Here is a 22,056-nt window from a genome sequence, read left to right as displayed (position 1 = left end):
CTGCTTAAAAAAGTTGCACAGTCACTAGCTTCAAGATCATCCACTTAGAAAATGATAGCCTGTGCTGGCTCAGAAGAGAACTTTCCCCAGTATGATTTTGGGAACCATTTCAATTTCCAACTCTGCCCCAGACTTCCAAAATGATGCTGGGATTTTCAAAAGAACTCATCATTGACTCGGTTCCACTACCACTGAAAATAATGGATGCTTCACTACCACTGACTTCAAGGCGGGGGGTGGTGGGGGGGAGTGTTAGATCAGAGGTGTTGAACCTTTACGGGCCTGCCGCCTGGATGAGTGGCATAGGGCCGGTCTGCAGGTGGAATTGATCTGTGGGACAGGTCCAGCACGGGGCTGCTGCACAATATTGATCCGCGGGTACGATATGACACAGTGGCACAGCCCCACGCACCAGATCTGGTTATGGAGCGACCCCACGTGCTGGCCCCACCCTGCACACTGAATCTGGTCATGGAGCAACTCCATGCGCTAGTGTGATCTGACCCATGGGGCTGTATCATTCAGCCTGCAGGACTCCCCATGGCTCCAGACGTTTGGCAACGGGGAAGCCACAGTTCTGGGAGCCGCAGCAATTAATGCTGCCACCACTTCCCCCGCTGTCAAGTCTCCAGACTCATGGGGAGCTCTGTAGGCCAGGTGACATGGCCTGGGGGCCAGAGGTTGAGCACCGTTTTGGAAGACCAGTGCTGGCTTCCACTATGTTCTCTTCTCACTGAACTACTTGGCAGGGATGTTGCAAGATGTAATTCACATCTCTAAAATCCTTGGAGTCTCATCAGCCTATAACTTTCAGTGGTAATTATTTATATTACGAAAGACCTTTAAGGGTCATGTATTACTTTTTTATAAGTTTATACAGCACCTAGAACAATGGAGCTAAATCTTTACAACCTTCCATTATATATATGTTAAATTAATAACAAGAGCAACCATTTCCATGCCTTTACACTACGTTCAGGGCAGGAGAATTGAGGTTGAGGGACAGGCTTTGCAAAAAAAACAGTGATGGAAGATCAATAGCATTTAAAAAACAAAAAACAAAAATAATGTTTTTGTGTATTATTAAACATTACCAGCTTTGCATAGACACCCGTGGAATAAGCTGCTGAAGAACTGTTAATGATGCAACTATCTGATAAGTGCATTCAGTAGTTGCTGAATATAGATGTCAATTCTATTACTGGCATATGTCTCAAATGACATTTCATGCATGATTTGCCAGATCAAGTATCTTCTGTCCTGAATACCTCTACCATCCAATGTGAAATTCAGCCCTGCAACTGCTTAGAGCCTCTCTCTACCAAAGGAAAACTCCTGGGAGTCCTCAGATATACAGTAGATTTTGCTTTATCGCATATCAGTTATTCACATACTTTGGTTATTTACAAACCTTCCCATGGGACAAAATTGTTTGCTATCTATTTAGTTAAATTTCACTTAGTTATTTTTTAGTTTCTTGTTGGAGCTGATTCTTAAAAAAAGAAAGCCAAGGATTGGTTAACTGAATAATTCAAAGTTTGAGTACTGCATGGAAAGAGATTTCCACTTGCGGCAGATAATTTATCACAGTGTTTCAAAGCATGAAACATTTTTGTAATCTAGTGAATGATTGCACATGGCTTTCTGTTGGTTTAAATTAATAAGCACGTTTCCCTTTTTTGTGGTATATTTAACATGTTTCCTTTCAGTAACTGCTGTTTTGGACATATTCAATCATTCATCCTGTCTCATGTCTGAGAGAGAGAGAACCATTTCATTCTGTGTGGGATTTCCCTTTTTTGTTATTCACTCACACTTGGTGAAAGCTAAGGGTACAATATGGCACAGATTAACAGCAAATGTCATAATTTTTTTATTCATTTCCTGGCAAGTCTTTAAAAGCTGACCAAAAATGCATGGAGTGACTTGAGCTGCAACGTCATGTTATAAGCAGGAATGATGTTACCAACTTCTGACACATCCTACTCTCTTCCTGGCCCATAACACTAATTAGTGTGTCCACTTATCCGCATACTTCTGTTGGAAAATAAAGCTATGAGAGCATCAGGAATCTAACGCGTCTCCAAAAAGCTGCTTCATCATTATTGCAGACAAAAAATTAAACAGAGTAACCCATCTTGACTAAAACATGGCTAAATCCTTTGTTTGAAAATGGGAAGGAAAAGAACACTCTGATAATGGAAAAATGAACATCTAATGGAAACCTGGATTTTAGGTCAAAGCTTGCAAATTTATCAGACTGCAATTCTATCCCTCCAGTTGGCTGGTGAAGATTTGCAGGCCACGCTTGAATTACACTGGAGTGTTCACGTGTTTCTTTCTCTTTGCCCTTTTGCTAGCCCTGTGCTCAGATGTCACGCTACTCTTATCAGCAGATTGAAAAACCTCTCTGCACAACCACTGATCGGTATGATGCCAGAGATGCCACTTGAGCTCTTTTACCTTCCCATTTAACACGCCAGGTATCCTACAGATATCCTGCGTCAATGAAATCATGTGCCCCAGACTCGAAGCTGAAAAGGTTCGTAGGAAATGCCAAAGGAGTTCAGGCCAATGGTCCGTCTTGTCAAGTACCCCGTCTCCAATACTGGCCAATGCCGGATGCTTCAGAGGAACACTGCAGTGGATAGCTACAGAATAAAAAGACTTTAGGGAAACCTTCCTCCTAAATCTCAAAACTGTAGCATGAGGTTGGCTCGGTAGCAAGCCAGGAGTAGGCAAGCCAGGAGTAGGCAAAATGCAGCCCGGGGGCCAGATGCGGCCCACCAGGCCATTCTATCTGGCCCGTGGGGCCCCTAAAAACCTGTAGAAAATTAATATTTCTCTGCCCTGGGCTGCCTGTCATGTGGTCCTCAATGGCTTGCCAAAACTCAGTAAGCAGCCCTCTGCCCAAAATAACTGCCTGCCCCTGGCTTAAGCTCTATAGCACAAGTATTTAGGATCCCCTCTAAGTCCTTATTTATTTTTTAGTATTTATTATGGAAAATTCAAGACATTCTTATTATCCATATAAATATGTAATCCTTTTTATTTCCAAATCACATTTTCTCCTGACCTCAGTGGCTGTGTGGGCGCATGCATATGAAATGTTTCTTTCATCCCATTCTCAATTTGTCACCTTTCAAGTTCTTTCGATGTCATCTGGCTCATGTATTGCAACTCCCTGAAGCCAATAACCACATTTTAACCTCGATAACATCCAGAATAAGGATGCAGAAAGTTAACAGACTGGGCAGCACGGCCTAATTAGCTGACTCTGGGTTTCAAAGAATGGTCTGAAGAAAACAAGACAGTGTGAAGCTGAAAACAGATCTTTACATGCCCTGATCTAATACTGAACAGTACTTAGCATATTTCCCATCTCAAGAATTTAGCGGGTAACATGATTGTTCTGTCATGTCATGGTTGAATACACATTTACAGGTTAAATTAATACAATAGGTGTATGCACTTGATTAGCAGGCTTGATTTAATTAAAATGACAACGTTTACAGCTACTATTTTCCTGATCTGCAAAGAGCTCATGAAAAGCATTTTAATTTTAAAGCTGGTTTTCGTCCCATACATGGCTGCCTACTGTTCCTAATAATCATATAATGCCATGAAAGTCGTACTTCAGGACCTGGCCTAACCTAAAAACCGAAACAAAAATCAACAAAAAAATTAACTCTGCCTATACAGCCACTATGTGATAAGAAGACATGTAATAAGTACTGTATGCTACCTGGTCAGGAAGGTAAAGTTACCCTATATTTAAACTGACTTATTAGATTTTCCTACATAAATATACCAGTGTAGCTTAATAGGGAGTTATTTATCATTTTAAGACCTATTTTTTCATTGAAATGCTTTTATTCTGAATGATAATAATAAAAAAACCCACTTTGTTCTAACAAGGCTATGTAGCCTGTTATAAATCCTGGCCATATCTTCCACAGAGAAAAGAATGAATCTAAATCAGACCGGCTTACGTAATTATGCTTCATATCCAGGATAATGCTGCCCAACTCCTGATCTCAGAGTTGGAGAATTTTATAATACAGCCCGGAGAGGGGCTGAAAGCCCAGGGCGTGAAACCTCAGAAAGGGTCCTCTAAGGTGAAGAGGAAGGTCGGAAGTGAAGTTAGCTTGCTAACTGCAATTTGTTTTTATTTTTTTTATTCACAACTGCTGCTGACCTGTACCAAGATATTATCAAGCATCAGAAATGCAGCGATGCGTTAAAACTTGTGTAATACGTAATACACAGCGCGCACATCTATTCTGAATTTTCTCAACCACCTCCATTTTGGGTCTAGCTCAAGACATAGTTTTAAAATATCAGTTGTAATATTCTGTCTTACTGACTCATAATGCTCTACGAAAACCAGATATCAAATAAAGCCACCATCCAACTTAAAAAGCCAAGTTTTGGTGTGAAAACCCATCAATCTTCCTAGTTAAAAGCATAGCTGTAGGTAGACACACCAAACTGAGCAACTGAAATTGTGAAGCCTCTTCTTATCCTCCTTTTACTTAAAGTGGGGGAAAAAAGTCCCTTTTTAAAGTTTGTTAAATAAAATAAAATACCCTAGACTGAGATATTCTAAGCCAAGTTTCATTGCAGAGAGGATTTTTATGGCCAAGTTATAAGCTCCTCAAAAACAGGTTTTATAAAGTAATGAAAACACTGCCAAAGCCTTAACACTGGCAGACACGGCTAAAATACTGAGCATGTGGAGTTTACATTCAATCCATTACAACTGCCACTTCCCAAACTGACTTTAAATTGTGCATAATTTCCTCTACAGACTGTACACACAGGCAACAGTTAAGCACGGGTGACAAAGTAGGATCAGGAGGAGACAATGACAACAAGCTTCTGGATGGTAAAGATGCAGCTATAAACAAAAATGCTAGAAACAGGGAAAAATGAAAAAGCCAAACCTCCCTTTCCAGAAAACCCTAAAACAATAGCTTATTCAAATATTTTGAAGGATCTTTTTCAAAGTAAAAACTAAATTGTTCCTTTGGCCAGATTCAAAACTACATGAACCAATGGTAGTCCTCAAGTTAGTACAGCTACAATAATTTCTCTCCACTGGCTGCTAATAACTGACCCTTTTCTTTTTAATCATGTGGGTCTCAGTTCCAAGTGAATTTCCCCACCATACCATGTCTATTAGATACAGAAGGGTGAATCACGCATCATTTCCTAGCTTAGACTCAGATATTTTCCGCTTTCAATTTCATGCAAATCCTTAAAATTATCAGAGCATATTTTTTTTTTCCTGTGCGTTTCCTGGCCATAAATGTTTTATTGTCTGATCTATGCTGTCTAGGCATCTGCATTATCATTGTTCCTTATGAAGTTCATCCGTCAAACAGACTTAACAGCTACCTTCATCTACAGCACAGTTGGTAAATCGAAGAAATTACACAATTTGAAGTTGTTTGGGAAGTTGTGGTTATGATGGTTTAAATATAAACTTCATATGCTTCACATTTGTCTACTAGTGTTGCAATATTATGGTTCTGGCTAAAGACCCTAGATGGAAAAGTTTTTTTCTTTCTTTTTTTCCTACTGAAAACATTAAGTGCATTCCATTTCAAATTAACAGCGTGTTTTACTGTGGTTTCTACATTTCTCTGTACTCAATTTCTGTTTTCTTTTCCCATAAGGGCATGTACAGTTTTACAAATTCACTTTTTCCACAAACCCTGCCATAACCTTCTTTGACACCCTCCCCCATTCTTCAGTGTCCATGGAACTGATTAAGGCCCTAACCCTACACCCGAAGACTATGAGACCTCTGCAACTAATTTTAATTGTTCAGGGTAAGAGATTGTTAGATACGTTGTTTACGGTGTACATTTTTAGCTTAATGAATGAGAGGTTAACTGCTCCAGACTGCAAGCAGAATGCATTGCTGAATGGATGATATGGCTGTCCACTTGAGCACCTACCGTCTTACTAACATGAAAAACCTTGCAAAAGTTCCAGGTGCTATCGCGGCTCAGAGCAGTGTGCTGCTCTGCCGGTTAAATTAAGAGAGACTGGGACACATTTTGTTTGAAGAGGGACCTGTATTTCTAGAAGCCAGTTAGGAACCTTCCTGCTCCTGACAGTGAAGTGATGTAACCCATATGAAGGGTGCTTTCAGTTAGGAAACTCATGAAAAACACTGTGGTTCTTTAACATGTAGCAGAGGAACCGGCAACAAGGAAGATGGAACCGTCTCTCTTTCATCTCCTGACAGCCCAAGCAGAAGAGAGAAGCACATGGTCTTTTCCACCTACCTGCTCAGGGGCTGTGGCTCAAGAGAAGAATGAGCTGGTCTCCAAGAACATGTTCTCACTGCAGGGGCAGCAGGCTCTTATGGACATCTCTGCTTCTCAGGGCCCTGCTGACATACTCCAAAACTGGAAATATACTGGTGAGGCTGCCCCAGGGCAGTTCCCCATGGCTGCTGTCAAGCACAGTGGAGACCAAGATCTCAAAAGCAGCCACAAAAAGGTACAGTGTCTGGGCATATGTCCATATTTGGAGGATGTGAGCAGGAGTGAGTGGACAGGACAAACTTGGGAACATGCCAGCTAGAGTTTGCAACTACCAAAATGCAGACAGGTCCTATTGAAAGAGTCGAGGCAGGACAGTCCAGTGTTAAGGGCTGATTTTCCTGATCCATCAGTGTCTTCCTCTGTGAACAAGCCCACCTTGTCTATGAGGAAAATAATATGTCCGTCTACAAAAGGAGATGATAACTCTTCCCTAACTTACAAACGGTGCCTATACACGTGCTCCGATGCGTTCTAATTAGAACACATCAGAGCAGACATTCTAATTAGGACTTACTAGCATCTCTGCAGTACCATGTGCCATTGAATAAGCTTTAGTTAAAGTGTCCTGAGGTCATTTTTAAATGTGTGGGGGTTTAATACATGTGATGCTGCAGCATTTTAATTAGAGTGGCTCTCCAGGAACCACAATAATTACAATGCGCCTGCCCTCCACCACCACCCCCAAGCACATGTATAGGCAGCCAATGGTTCTTTAAGAATCAATGCACTGCAGACTGCGAGGCACTCCGATGCTGTTGTAATGGGGACCACCCAAATACCCAAGGCCTTGCTTCAATAAAGAAAGTCAAATCAAAAGCATCAAGTCTATGCATGTAATTTAAAATGTGTTAAATCCCCATGTGGTAGCCCCAATTCAGGAATAAGCAAGTTGTAGATCTCTAGCTTATTCCCACCCAAGTGTCTCTTGTAGACAAGCTAATGGCTGGATGGATGAACAGATTAGGCAGCAAGTAGCAGGTGAAACGTAAATGAGAAATATTTGCTTCTTAATGATCACAAGTCCCTATTAATAAAGGACAAGGAAAGAAAGATAAAAAAATGCCATATAAACAAAACCATTTCTCAAGTTTTCCATAAGGCATTAGCAAGTGTTTACTTCTTCTAGATCCTTGTTTTTTTTATGGATTTAAGCCATTCATTCTCTTGATGCTGTGCTGGTGTAGATGGCTAATAGCTAATATCCTAGACGCACACAACGTATACAACATGATATACCAGGATAAAAATCTCATAAGCATCATTGAGGAAGGTCTCTGAGTTGACACAAGAAAGAGTTCTTATTTACACATAATCTTTCTGGGCAACCTGGCTTCCTGTAAACAAGTATTTTGACAATTTTTAAAGTACTTTTTGGAGCCATTATGTCCCGCTGTGTAAATAAGTATTTAGAATGTTTTCAAAAGCTGTTATTTCAGAACTATAACTATTTAGGCACTTTTTCTAAAGTTTTACTTCAGAATGAATAGACCATAATGGTTCATTCTAAGCCATTAGCTGGCTTTCAGGCACAATAGAATGCACTATCCTTTTATATCCACATAAGCCCTCTGAAGCATTGTTACAAGCTGTGTATTTGCACTGCAAGAAAATAGCCAACTTTTATTCTAGACGTATGAAATCGAGCTGTAGTATGAAGCCATTTGCATGCATGTGTGACCATGCGAATTGAGAATGTTATGAACAAAGTCATTTTTCTGACGCAACCGGTTCGCTTGTTCATCAACATCATACTTTCATGCTACCCAGATGATTTCTGCTGGAGCTCGGGAAAATCTGTCCGCCTGATTTAAAAAAAAAAAAAAAAGTGACAAAAAAGGAGCTGAAAGAAAAACAATTCTGGTCTTGGACTCCAGAAAATAAAAACATAAAAGCCAATGCTTGGTCTCCTCATGCAACTTGTAAATGCTCAACCTCTTGTGGTCCACATTATGTATATAATAATGTGTTTGTGTGATACACAATTCCCAGCATTGCATGCATAGCCAGCCAGACAACAATTGCATGCACTGCTAGGATAGGAAAAACGTCAAGCTACAAGATGTCGCCAAGGCCAGAAGTAACCAAAGAAACGTTCTATAACGATGAACACTCTGCAGAGAGATGGTGCACTGCTGCACTTGGGAAGACAGCCTGCTTGCTTAGCTAACTATACGACAATATAAACAGGGTAAATATTTAATCTTTGCACTGAGTAAAATATGCTAGTATCAGCCTTAACTTCAAGATATTAGTTTAACCTGAATGGTTATTACAGTTATATAATGTATGCATTCATTATAGAGTTTGATGGTGGAATAGGAGGTGCTTTGATCTCTGTAAACACTGGGACAAATTCTCAGCCAATGTAAATCAACATAGGTCCACTAAAGTCAATAGAGCTATGCTAGCTAGATAAGCTACCAACAGATAATCTAGCTCAGCATCTGTACCATTATGTTTAAAGGAGGTAGGACACAGTTCAATCCCTGTGCCACCCCTCTCCACCTAGATGAATTCCCATGCCTTAAATATATTTACATTTGTTCTGGATTCTCAAGGGGAAAGTTCCCCAGAAGTTGAGAAAAAACTTGGAAAAAAATCTCCCCAATGACTGGTGAGTTAGACTGGAGTTCCCTAATGAACCCATGCTGGTCGCCCTGAGCATAATCTCCCCTGCTGGTCCCTTACAGCTGTGCTCCTGGGCAATTTTCTCAAAGAGCTTCCCCAGGACCAAGGTAAGACCATATTTTCCTGGGTCCTCCTTCCTCTCTTTTTTGAACATGAGGACCACATTGGCCTTTTTCCAGTCCTCTGGCACCTCACTAGAGCACCACGAGTGCTCATACAGCCGTGCCAGGGGTCCCACAATGACCGAAGCTAATTCCCTCAGCACCCTGGGCTGGAGATCATCTGGACCTGCTGATTTAAATGCATCCAGCCCCTCCAGAAGTTCCCCAACTAGGTCCTCTCACTGACCCTGGGCTTGGCGGTGCCTCTCCTGAGTCTGTCCTGAATCTCACTGTGTAGGGGGGCTGTCCCGGTCCCTGCTCAGAAAAATGGAGGCTAAGAATTTGTTAGAGGTCAGCTTTATCGCCTGGTGCAACCACCAGATTGCCAAGCGTGTTCTGCAGGGGCCCCTGTGTTAAGTATGTTCAGAGCCTATCTAGTGGATCAGACCCTTGCCTACAGAGTCCTAGATCAGAGTACATCACTACTTACAGAAGAGCAAATCTGGGCAAACCAGAAAGCAGAGCTGCAGGCTCCTTCAGATCTTTCAGGTCATCGAGGGACATGCCTATTGGGTACAGGCACTTTTACACTAAGCAGAGGTTTTTATTGTAATTTTGGACTTAAATGCCTAAAGTAAAATAAAGTCCTGTTTTAAGGGGATAAATCTGTTTGGTGGGGTTTTTTTTGCTGATTTTGGAATTTAGCCCTACATCCCTTCAAAAAAAAAAAAGACAAGGCCTTCTGGCAGGACAGGTGGCATGCTAAAGACTCCCTTTAACATCTCTTTGCTTCATGTCTAATTTGTGCCGTGTTCTTTTCTTTTATTGGAAAATACATGCTGCATGGTTGGGTTTTGTGTGCAAGTACCTACGGTTTATACGACATGTTATGTCCCCTAATTAGTTTACTAGCAATTAAAAATAAAACCTTGCCAGAGACCCACTTGTCAACTTCACCTTGTCACAAATGTGCTTGATATTCATTGTGTATTAAATAAAAATGTATCACTAGCAGAGAGAGATGTTTTTCCATCGAATTTTATTCCACCATTTGGTATAATTATTCCTGACAATTTGCCCATCACACTGTATGAGTCTCTCCAGAAGGAGAAAAATACTACTTTGTGTTCTCGTGATCACAAGTCTAATTGAGCGGAAAACAAATCTGTTAAAAAAAAGACAGAGAGAGAGACAAGCTAAAGTTTCACTCTGTTAAAAAATAATATAATGTGATGAGCAAAATGACAAGGAGACACAGTACAAACCCCTCCTGTAAGTCTTAGTGCTTATGTTTCTTCCTGAATTTCAGTCCTACCTTCAGAGCAAACCTTTTTAGCAGATATTATTTAATATCACCAGCGTTGGCACCCAGATCTGTTTTGCCAGGACATACTGTATCATTTTTTTTTCATCGATTTTGGTTATGTCCATCATTATTATTTTCAAGCTGGGGTAGGGCAATTGGTAGGTCGCAATGGTACACTGCTGATCGTACAGATGCTGATTGGTGTGGAGGCCACTCTTCCTTTAATCGGTGATAACAGCAAAGTAGGTGCCACGTGTAATTTAAACTGACAGGCAACATTAGCATTGCAGTACACTGTCAATTAAATGATGGTTTAATCAGTACGAATCTGAATGGTCAAATAATGTTATAATTAAAAGGAAATAATGGGAAGGGGCTTGGTGATTAATTAACACAACTGCCAGTACCAGCAGCACATTGTGTACAAGTTATTACTTATTTTTATGTAGCATACTAGAAGGGGAGGGATGGGGGGAGAAGGTGACATGCTGACCTCGCAGCCTAAGAAAATTCATTTCTGGGACCCCAGATACAACAAAAACAGGGATTTTCACTAACTTAAATGAGTGAAGAGGAACTTTTCCTTTTTACCTTCCCTCCAGTGATCTGTAAATCACTGTGATTGGACTCTTTGCAGTTTTTTGACCAGGCTTGTCAAAAAGGATGGTGACCTCATTGCAAGCTTGAGCTGTTTTCTGGGGCAACAGAATACACAAAATCACCTACTGTCTTTGCCTCCCTATTGGCCACTGACTCGATCACTTCAAGGTCTTCAGCTCTGTCCCCTACATCTTACTCCACTGACCATCCCAAGGTATATGTATTATTGGACTAGTCTCCACTCCTCCAAAAATTCCTGCCCAGACATATATATGCATTGAACGTCTGGGTGGCCCTCATGCATACACCATAATCCAGGAGGATCAACAGTCGCCACCACCATTACTGGGCTATCACTCAGGCGCACTGCGACATACAAGGTTGAAGCTATAATCTTATCAATGACCGGAGAAGCGCTTAGCCTGGCACAACTCACAGACATCGGTATGTAGATGCTTTGACGCTGTTTGGAGACATCTTCTTGTTTCTTTTTTTGTTTGCTTGTTTTTTTTTGCTTTTCTTTTTTCCCTGATAGTTAACTAGAAAATAGTTCCCTTAGAAATAATACTGAAGGTATACGTATTGAAACACATGGCCTCTGCTTTTCAGTGCCAGTATTTAGACAGCATCTACAGATCCAAATCAAGTCAAAGACACCCATGGGTGCTGAGCTCATCTTAAAAAACGGGACCAGATGGAAGCAAACAGAAGTCTGCGGCTACTTTTGAAAACGTTTAGCCTCAACTTTTAAGATCAGGGATCATTCATTTATAATGCAACAGATGACAGCAATCTATTATCCCTGGAAGGCAAATAGACCTATATGCATGCTCAACCCTTTGGCCTATCTGCTGCCACCAAGGATGTCAGATGTGATTTTTTGTTTTGGGAAGGAGCAGAGTACCGGTTGCACTGGGGGACCTGCATGAAGTAAGAATGACGATTCCTGTTTCTCTCCCTGTGGACAGATGACGACTTTCAAAATTTAAGTTGCTTTGGGTCATCGATGCACATGGCAACGAATGTAAAGCTACCAACAGGAGAAGTAAAAGACTGCCAATCGACCAATAGCGCAGTAGGGCCAAATTCTCTTATTCCTTATGGACATGGCTGCCGTGACGCCAATGCAGCAGGGTAAACATCCGCAGTTTGTTAAGGTCCAAGGTTAGTGAACAATGGGGAGTTTAACGAATCTTTATACGGTGTATCATGGTTTGCATTATTACAGCATGTACTGTATTATGAAGCAGAAGCATGCACATTCAATCATCAGTAAAATGAGGGTGGGATGTTATATTTAATATTTATACGCATGGCATACTGGCAGAATTACTGGCATCTGTATGTGTGTGAATGACTGTTTTGAGGAACATGTGTTGTGTGCAATGCTGTTTATTATCAGTAAATGAAGCCAAAAGCTAAGTTGAAAATGAATGCTAAATTAAAAATTATATAAAATGGAGTGAAATGATTTAATTAGCAGATTATAAGTGATGTGCTTTAGTATTAGAGCTTTAGCCTGGGAGGGACTGGTTAGGGGAGAAGGAAGAAAACCCAACCAAACACAGAAGGCTAGAAAAACATTTCTTTTCCCTGTACTGTGGCGTTACAAACACAGCAACATATTGTCCTGGTGTTTATAATCACAGAGTCTGCTGCCATCGCTGTACTTGCTTAATGAGGCAGCCAGTTAGGAATAATGAGAGTTTGAAACAAATTGTTCTCACTTTTAAATAGAAAAAAAAAATGCATGTTATTTTAATAAAGAACAATACAAATGTTTTGCTAACATCTTTCTAGTGAACTTCTCCTATTACTCCTCATGTCAAAAAGAGTCCTTCAGGAGGAAGAATAGTTTCACGGCTAAGCTACAGGACTGGAGACCAAGAGAGCTGGCTTACTTCTGTTCCTAGGCTTTGCCATTAAAATGGTTGCGTTACTGGGCAAAGTTAAGTAGTGCTTCACCATTCTCATTTTTTCCCATTACAAAACAAACAAACCAGTTCTGGATAAATTCATTAGTGTGTATGAAATGCTTCGAAATGTTTGCTTAGGTGCCTGCTTAAAAACCGACTGTAAGGATTTCAATGTACTTGGCTGGCACGAATTAATTTAGCCTCCCGACACCTACGAAAGGCCGGCGGGGAAGCAACAAACAGCCCTAAGTACCCGGCCGCATACTGGGCTTTCCTACGGAGGCAGAAAATCTAGACCTCAAGGCTCTGAAGTCGTCATTCCCATGGGTCAAGATTCTCCCTATCAAAGGCAGCAATATTTGGCAGATCCATGGGTCCTGCTACTACCCCTCCCCTGGCTGGCCCCCGTCTTGCTCTAAGCACTCTATCTTCCTCCATCCAGACACATCAAACAGCACATGACATTAAACAGTTTGCTTCATCCCCAGCTCCATCTGGGCAGTCTCTCAAAATCCCGTTTCTCTGTCCTCAGGGAGGAGAATCATTCTAGACCTGTTGCACTTGGGAACCTGTAAGCCTGGAAGGACAAGGCACTATTTGCTTCTCAGGAACATTAAAAAAAAAAACCTAAGCAAAGAAACACACTCACATATGAAAAAAAGATCTATATAACTTCTCTGGCAAGAACTCTGGCTTCTGATCTAAGGGTTTGAATGCATTCAAATACCACATGAGCACAGATTTTTATAGTTCCTGTACAATTTGAGGCGCGGGTTCTTTTCCTGTTCGTCTTGGCAAAAACGCAGAACAACAGCATTGACCTGAATGGAGTTAGTTTGCATATTTACCAATGTACCTAAGAAAGAGACATGCCACTCAGATTTTGGGGCCCTGATCTTGCAAGGTGACCGGTGGCCATCCAGTAGAAATATCAAGCATGTATTTAGCTTTAAGGACACGAGCAGAAACACGTTTGCATGCAAAGTTATTGGACTGGAGCTGGAGCAGTAGGCCCTTGCCAGATTGAGCCCTTGGACAACTGCAGAGTTGACACACATCCCTGCACGGAGCTACATTAGGAGATCTGGACCCTAGATTCATAATCCACAGAGGAGAGTTGTTGAGCTGAGATACTCAGCCTCTTCACTGGCTTAGCACAGGAAGCAGGGACTAAGCTTGCCAGAGGGAAGCATACCCAGTCTAATCTATTCAAAGAGCCAAGCAGATGCTGGTTGTTTAGACAGCCATACGGCGGCCTTCTCCATACACACATACTAGAGGAAAGTGTTGAACAGCAACTGCAGAAAACAACAGAAGGGAAATAATAAGGATAATACATTATGTGTATATTTAAAAAACAACCCCAAATTCTGGACTTTTACATCTTTTTTTCCCCCCCCCCTAATTCTTGGCAGTTCATTCTTCAGAACAGGTGTCGCCTCAGATGAGATCTTCCCTAATTTCTTTAAAATTTAGGAAAGGCGCAGGTTTGAAGCCCAGATCTCAAACTATGAGAAACATTAGTTTCCAAAAGCCTATTGTTTACCAAGAAATGCCTGTTCAATTTGCTGTCTGTGCAACGATCTGCTAATTTGGAAAAAAAAAATTGAAAAGGAAGGAAGGAAGGAAGGAGAGCAAAGTTAATAAAATCACTTTAGTTATGTTTATTTATAGAAATAATAGAGGGTTTTTTGGGTTTTTTTTTTTTTTTGGTCTCCCCTGTAATCCTAAAATGGTCTGTGCATTGCTTGGGAGTAAATCGATACTAAGCACAGTCCAGGCGAGACTGCCATCTTACATGAAGCACTGACTGTAAAATAGACACAAAAGACACATGATACTCTCTGAGGTCCCCAGCAGCTATAATATCCATCCCTGGCAGCTCGCTTGACATTTACTTGCCCTGCTTCCCAGTCCTCTTTCTTCCTCCCCTCCTCCCTCCCCTTCACCCTCTCTCTCTCTCTCTAACAGCTATGCTCTGACTCTCTTGGGCTCGCCGACCGGGTGAACAGATAACAAACCTGTCAAGAAGGGTTTAGCTGGGGAATAAATCCTGCATTCGCCAGGAAATGATGTGTACAATGGGAAAATACGAGGGATGACATGAGCCTTCCCTTCTGAGACAGTGGCCAAGAGATGCTTAAAATGTTACAGTGTGTGCTAAATGGACATTGGGATGGCTGATTAGATTGTATCTTGGACATTTCAAGTGGCGCCTTTTCCTCCCTGCTTTTGACAGCGACTGCAGGCACACAAAGGCATCAGACAAAGCCCTCCCCTATTTTAGTGCCTCAAAATATATTTATTTTTTGAGGCTTGAACCCATGGAGGGTTGTGAATTTAGATAACTTTTAGGGTCAAAACTAAAAATCTTTCTGGGTAACAGCAAATGTCACACGAAATCCACAGGGAAGTTATAATTTCCATTTATAAAAAGAAAATATAAAAGCAAAAGCCTTATCTTGGTGGCTTAATGTATAGCTGCTTACTACTGTTTTCAAGGTGTCTTCTGCACAAATCTGATTTCTCCTGGTGCAATAAGATTCATTATCCTTTTACAGAAAAGACTTTGCATTTCTGTTCAGGATCTAATTATGAAAACCTGAAACTTCTATAAACAGATGCTAATCATAGAAGGAGGGTGCTTTCATTTGGGTAACAAGGTAGCATGGAAAGTTTTCTTGGAAGATTGCTGCATCAGCATATAGAGATAGTGGGGAGGGGAGGGGGGCAGGGAAAGAACAACTGATCGAATGCCTCTTCTAGCCAGTGTGTACAGATTGAGGTTCAGTGGCACACTGACAAGTGTATTAATGCACTGTGGTTACTGCACATTAAGTTTAGTACCCGGAATAACAGACACTAACTAAAAACACAGTAACAGCACTACTGCACAGCAGCACGGGCACACACCTTTCAAGTGAGGCTAATCCACAGTAGACTAATTCTACTGCGCATTAGCACAGCTTTTGCTGCAATGTGCTAATGCGCAGTAGAATTAGTCTACTACACATTGAGCGTCCCATGTAGAGGCGCCCAGCGAGTTGCTTTCATCAGGATGTTGCCGCAATCAAAAAGGCCAATTAAATTTGTGTGCGGCCCTCTTCCTCTAAAACACACACACAGACACACACACACACACACACACACGATTCTACTGTATCTGGGTCCAAACCGAAACCCTTATATGGACACCAAAATCAAACTTTGGCAAAGATAGACTCTCGATCTGAATGGTTACTTTGTTTAAGCTGGGGCCACATGCACGGATGCCCTGTGCATGGGTGTGTGCCCATCGATGTCACTCATTCAAGTGCCCATGCACAAAACACCCCAAATCTCAGACTGATCCGACTTGGATATTTTTTAACAAAATAATAACCCGTACTCTGGCATTTAGAAAGGCCAAACGTGCTTCCTGCCTTCCAAATCCAAGACGTTGTATTTTCCCCTCTTCACAGACTCTTTCCAGTGTACTGCCATACACTGTAATTCAGTTCGGTTTTATTCCACAGTGCTAAGTCTTTTAAGCACAGATTGAACAATATGGGGTATGTCTTCAGGTGATATACTCTGTCAGTGGAGTGATGACAGTGTACACAAACTGAGAATCTCCCCCCTGTTGTTCAGGTACAGAATCCAAAATAGTAGGTACCACAAGTAAACTAACACTTCCTTTATTCCCGCTCATCACTTTCCTCAGTAAGAGGCAAGAATGGATTTTTCTACGAGTAAGGGATCTCTTTCTTGTCCAAATCTAATCTACAAAACCAGAAGGGGACATAATTGTGCCTATGCATTAGTACTAATTACCTGTGCAAAAATAGCCAATAGTATTCCAACATATGCCATTTTCCAGGTAGTTACACCACCAATAATATATCCATATCTCTCAGCCAATGCTGACCTTCTCAGCCAAGCTTTAGCCAAATGTCCATTTGTCAATGACCAACAATATTTAAACATATGATGTAATCTGGATTTGTCTTTTGCTCTAATAAATGCTAGATTGCTACAGACAACCCAGCATTTTTAAATTCATATATAACATCTGGCTACTGGTAAACTATAATGACATAACACAATGCAATAAACCTTGTTTGCAACATCTTGAAAGAACAAAGCCTTCACTAATGATATTTTAATGAGGAAATGCATACACTAATTACTGTAGTCTTTTAGTTGAGCTAAAAAAAACCCCCCTGCACCCAGGAAATGCAATCTTCAGTTGATTCTCATACCTACTGAAGGTGGATGGCTGATTTTTTTGTTCCGTTCTGTTTTTTAATTGTTGGTAAAAGAGACTGGAAGAAACTCAAGTGCCAGTCATTAAAAACATCTCAAATACTTTGCCATCCAGGTGAGGGGAAACAAAAAAAGAGGACTATATTGCTGAATGAAATAAATAGCCATCATATTTGTTTTTTCTTTGTACAAATGTTTTTTTAATTTTAAATAAGAGACCTGTCGTTAAAGTACTCAGCTATTACTACAGAACTATTACAATATAATAGGACGCTGCTTATGAACTATAGTGACTAGTGATATAGTGACTAGTTTCACCACAGACAGCATTTTATGTCTTCGGGGTCACATACATGGGGAGTTGCAGTGACCTCACTCTCATAGTTCGCATATTATATTCTATTGCAAGTGTTTCCTTCCATTTCTACAGGGGAGTAAGGTTACTGCTCACTGTTGCTGGTCCATTAACTGACTGTACTGCATACAGATTCTTAATCTAATGTCTTCTCATACTGCATCTCTTCACCTGACAAGGCATTGTTTGGTAGGGGCCTTGCCCGCACTAACACAATTAATACTTACATGTCAGAAACTACCAGGAACGATGCACTATTCCGGGGGTAGTGATAATGTTTAATGAGACAGTGGAGGGAACGCCAACATTTTTATCACAAATGTACTATTTTGATTGTTAGAGAGAGGCTGTGATGCTAAGACACATCCAAAATTATTTGGGTCTGGCTCACTTAATCTAAGGCGCTTTTACTCCTGCTGGGCCTTAAATCATATATGTATCTATCTAGAGGCCTCTTTCCCCAAGAGCAAAACCTTTCATTTTCATGATTAATGAACACTGAATATAACTGGTGTCTCGCAGCATTTTTAAGAGGATGTTAAAGAGGAGGCCCTTCTATTTTGATTTATTTGTAATGCTCATTTTTGGCCTATTCTCCAATGGGACTTGTATAGGTAAAAAGAAGGAACACCTTGTGTACACACACACACACACACACACACACACAGAAATTAAGACTTGGCCTGGGACCTCTTCTACCACATTCAACTGTGCTTTTGTTACCTGAAAAAAACATGACACGGTTGCATTTGTGATTTGTGCATGCACTGGACTTTTCTGTAATCACGTCAGCATAATTCTGTCGAGCAATTGCCCTGGGTGCAAAAAGTTGCTCTAGTTCAACTTATTCTGCCATTTTCAATTTATCTTCTTATTTAAAAAAAATAATAAAAATAAATTAATAATCGGGAATGTTTTATTTAAGAATCTGATTCCAGATATATCAATGCATTAACAAACATCCCCACAGACTCAGCCCTTACTGATTGAATTCTGAATCATTTTTATTCAGTGGATGCAACAGGAAAAGTCCAGGATGCCAAGAGAATAATACAGTGCAGGCTGGTATTAGGATGACATGCTCTGAATACTCCCCTGCCAAAATGGAATTTAATTATGCCATTGTTTGTATTATTCAAAGTACTACTGACAATAAATCTATCTAGCAGGACATTTCTTCTTTTTTATTAATTGTATGCTTTATACTTAAAAGGGGGGAGGCAGTACCCCCCTCCCCCGATATGAGGCTACATCAGGCCACTGAAGCGCAGCTGATTTCCCAAGTCCAATTATTTTGCAGTACACAATCCTCTAGAATAGCACTCCTTACCTAGGGACACAGTCTGCCTAAACACAGTGCACTTAATGGAGTCCCTGAAGTTGTCTCCATTTCATTGCTTCTAACTAACAGGCTGTGATATTTCCACCCCCCCCACCCCCAACCAGACTGGTTCTTCTGACTCCCTTTACCCATCCTCCACCTGAAAGCTAAGTAGCTAACCAGACCTTAAAAGACTGAATGCTCTTCTCCCATAGCTGTACCTTCACTACCACCTACTGACGGCGTTTCTTCAAGTCACAGCAACCTCATTTACACAATCCCTTGAGGTTAACGTAAAGTTTACAGTTTCTAGGGGCAAAAAACAGAGAGCAAAGATGGAAAGATGCAACGGGGGGGCTGCTGGGTATTGACTACAGTCAGGGAAAGCTACCACAGTCCTTTAAATAGCCAAGAATAAGGGGAACCACTCTCAGAGGCTGACAACGTTTGCTAAAAACTGATGAAATCGGGTTCATCCAAGAATTTCTAGTTGGACGTGGGCCTCACTGGGAGACCAAAGAGTCTGCCAGGCAGGCACCAGGTGAGGAACAACTCATTGTCCATTGGAGACAGAGAGGAGTATAGAGACAGAAAGGTGGGATAGGGAAGAAGGAAACCGAGACAGCGAGATCCGGAAACAGAAAGGACCTCCTGAGGTCCTAATTTTCTATGATTTCTATGGACAAAATAAAACAGGAAAACTGGAATAATATCAATTGCCCCAAACACAATCATGCAAACACCCTTCCCCGTACATTCCCATGCTTTCGTCTTCCTCTTTGATCACCATATATCAGCCAGCCACGCAGTGCCAGTCTGTCTGCTATGGACAAGCCACTTCTGCAGACCTACCTGAACCAACATACTGGAGACCATCCTTCCGTGCCACAAATGATAAGAGTGGAAACAAGTGAGGTGGAGCATGCCAATCAGTCGCTATCCTCACACAAGCCAGCATTTTGCAGATTCCTCTTCTCTCTCCACCCAGTACGTGCCCCCTCTGAGCGTTTTCAGGAATATTTCTAAATCGCACACGGCAAATCAAGGGGAAGGAAGCAGCAGTGTGTTTGGGGATATTATGAATTAGAAAGGCATGAGGAACCCCAGGGGAGGCTGGTGACAAGTCTCTCTATAACATTTAAGAACCAGTGCAGGGTTTTTTCCTCCCCATTAGCACACTTGGGGCCAAGCCTCACTGAAGAAATGCTCCTCCCCCGGGGCTGGTAAGCACTGGGAGACCAATTGTGTCTTGCCCTGTGCTGGGGAGGAGATAAAGTAGTCTGAGCACTTCACTACTCCATAGCTCATGCACACAGGGGGAGACCTCATTTAGTTTTTGTCGCTTTTCATCTATGAAGCATTAACCTTCCTGTTAACTGGCTGATTCACAGTCAAAACCGCCTGAAGTCATCGAGGCTGCATAATCTTTGGGGCAGGGACCGTGGCATTGCACCTCTCCTTAAAGCACCCAACTGGATTTTTATTGATGTCATCATGCGGAGATTAAAACAGCAAAGCTGCCTAAAGAGACGGCTAGCGGGAGAGGATGAGAGGACAGCACTGCCACGACATGCTCCATTTTTCCCCCCGATCCGAGGCAGCGAGGCAAATCTGTGAGAGAGAGCGAGCTCTGAAAAAATATAAAACAAAGTCAATAATTCTGCTTCATCTCAGTTTTTGTGTAGACATGGTACCAGTTCAAGGTGGATATAAAAGACAGAGCAAAACCCTGATCCTACTGAAGCCAATGACAATGCTCCCGATGACTTTAGTGAGGAAGGATTTCACCCGTAACATTTATGCTTGCTTCGTGATGCTATAATGACCACGTAGAACGCAAATAATGGAAAATCAAGCCTGGAACTGTACAGAAATGATCTCAGATGTCAATTTCAATTTCTTACGTTTTTTATAAATTTAAATAAGCATGTCAAAATACAAGAGATTTTTTTTTTCCTATTAAAAATGGATGACTAATTCTAGGTAATTGCTAGCATAAAAATCTGTGTTTTACAGCGGGGGGGAGGGGGGGGGATCTACCCTTTAATTAAAATTCAGGAATAAAACTCAAACATCAGGCCTGTATCATCAGTGACAGTTTTCTGCCATAATAAGAGATTTGAGCGAATACACATGAATCTGAAATGTAAGCATCGGAGTTAAAACAAACAAGACAAACTAAACCATTAATTTTAAATAGGACATTTTATTTCTACATCTTCCTCCTTCATGCCAAACAATATTCATGTGTGGAGAAGGGAAGCAAGTTAGACGTAGAAGACAGTCTTCAATGCACAAAATTACAGACCACGTAGCTTAGGGACCTACAGCATTTTCCAATACCGTATATTTAAACAAGGGGTTTTAAAACTTAAGCTGTTAACTGCTTGGGAGTACCACTTGTACCTCCCACTTGTACTTGTACCTTGCTCAGTGGGGCTCTACTCCTAGTAGGCCCTTGGGTATTAATATAAAAACATGATTAAGACCAAGAGCGTGGCAAGGCTGTCCCATCTCTAAAGGGTTACCCAATCCCATCCATCATAGGACTTCATAAGATGGAGCATAAAAGGATGGGTAAGATATGTCAAAGGAGAACAAAGAAGGATGCCTCCTCTCTCCTCTAAGCTAGTTAAAGCAAGAAGACGATTGCCCAGTGTTTTTCATTTTGTTTTTCATTTCAGTTTTCATTTCGTTTCACCTTTGTCTGGGGATCGTTTTTGGACAATAAAACAATTCTGTGGAAAGTATTAGTTTTTTGGACCTTTATTTCTTTTGTCTCCTAGTTTCAAAGGAGAGACCACAGAAACCAGCCCCTCTGCAAAAGCGCGAACGGGAGGCAGGGTTTCTGGGTGCGTGACCTTAGCAAAATGTCAAGGTCATTTTTTCCCGTCTACATTTCAACTTTCACACCTGTAAAGTGTGTGTGTGTGTGTGTGTGGGGGGGGGATATTTATGTATGTCACTAGGTTTCTATGAATATTCTGTAACATGTAGGTAGATCTCTCAGATGAAAGTTATTGCGGTAAGTCAAAATGCGTGTATACACACACACACCTACATACATTATATATACATACATTTTATGCATATATATACGTGTGTGTGTGTGTGTGTGTGTGTGTGTGTGTGTGTGTGTGTGTGTGTAGACTGAAAGCATCCTTTTCTGCAGATGAAACCAAAAGGTGGAAATAAACACAGCTCCTTCCCCAAAATCACTCTGCATATGGACTGGACTTTCAG

General features: G+C 41.3%; 1 protein-coding gene across 1 annotated transcript in view; it reads right to left on the bottom strand.

Annotated features, from left to right (window-relative positions):
* Nucleotides 1-22,056, bottom strand: part of AUTS2 (autism susceptibility candidate 2) — a 740,769-nt gene that overhangs the window by 459,620 nt on the left and 259,093 nt on the right. The window lies entirely within an intron of this gene.

This window comes from Crocodylus porosus, unplaced genomic scaffold (genome assembly GCF_001723895.1).
Source record: "Crocodylus porosus isolate Cpor-Errol unplaced genomic scaffold, CroPor_comp1, whole genome shotgun sequence".
Classification (NCBI taxonomy): domain Eukaryota; kingdom Metazoa; phylum Chordata; order Crocodylia; family Crocodylidae; genus Crocodylus; species Crocodylus porosus.
Note: the sequence above shows the minus strand (reverse complement) of the source record. Positions and strands in the feature narration are given on the sequence as shown.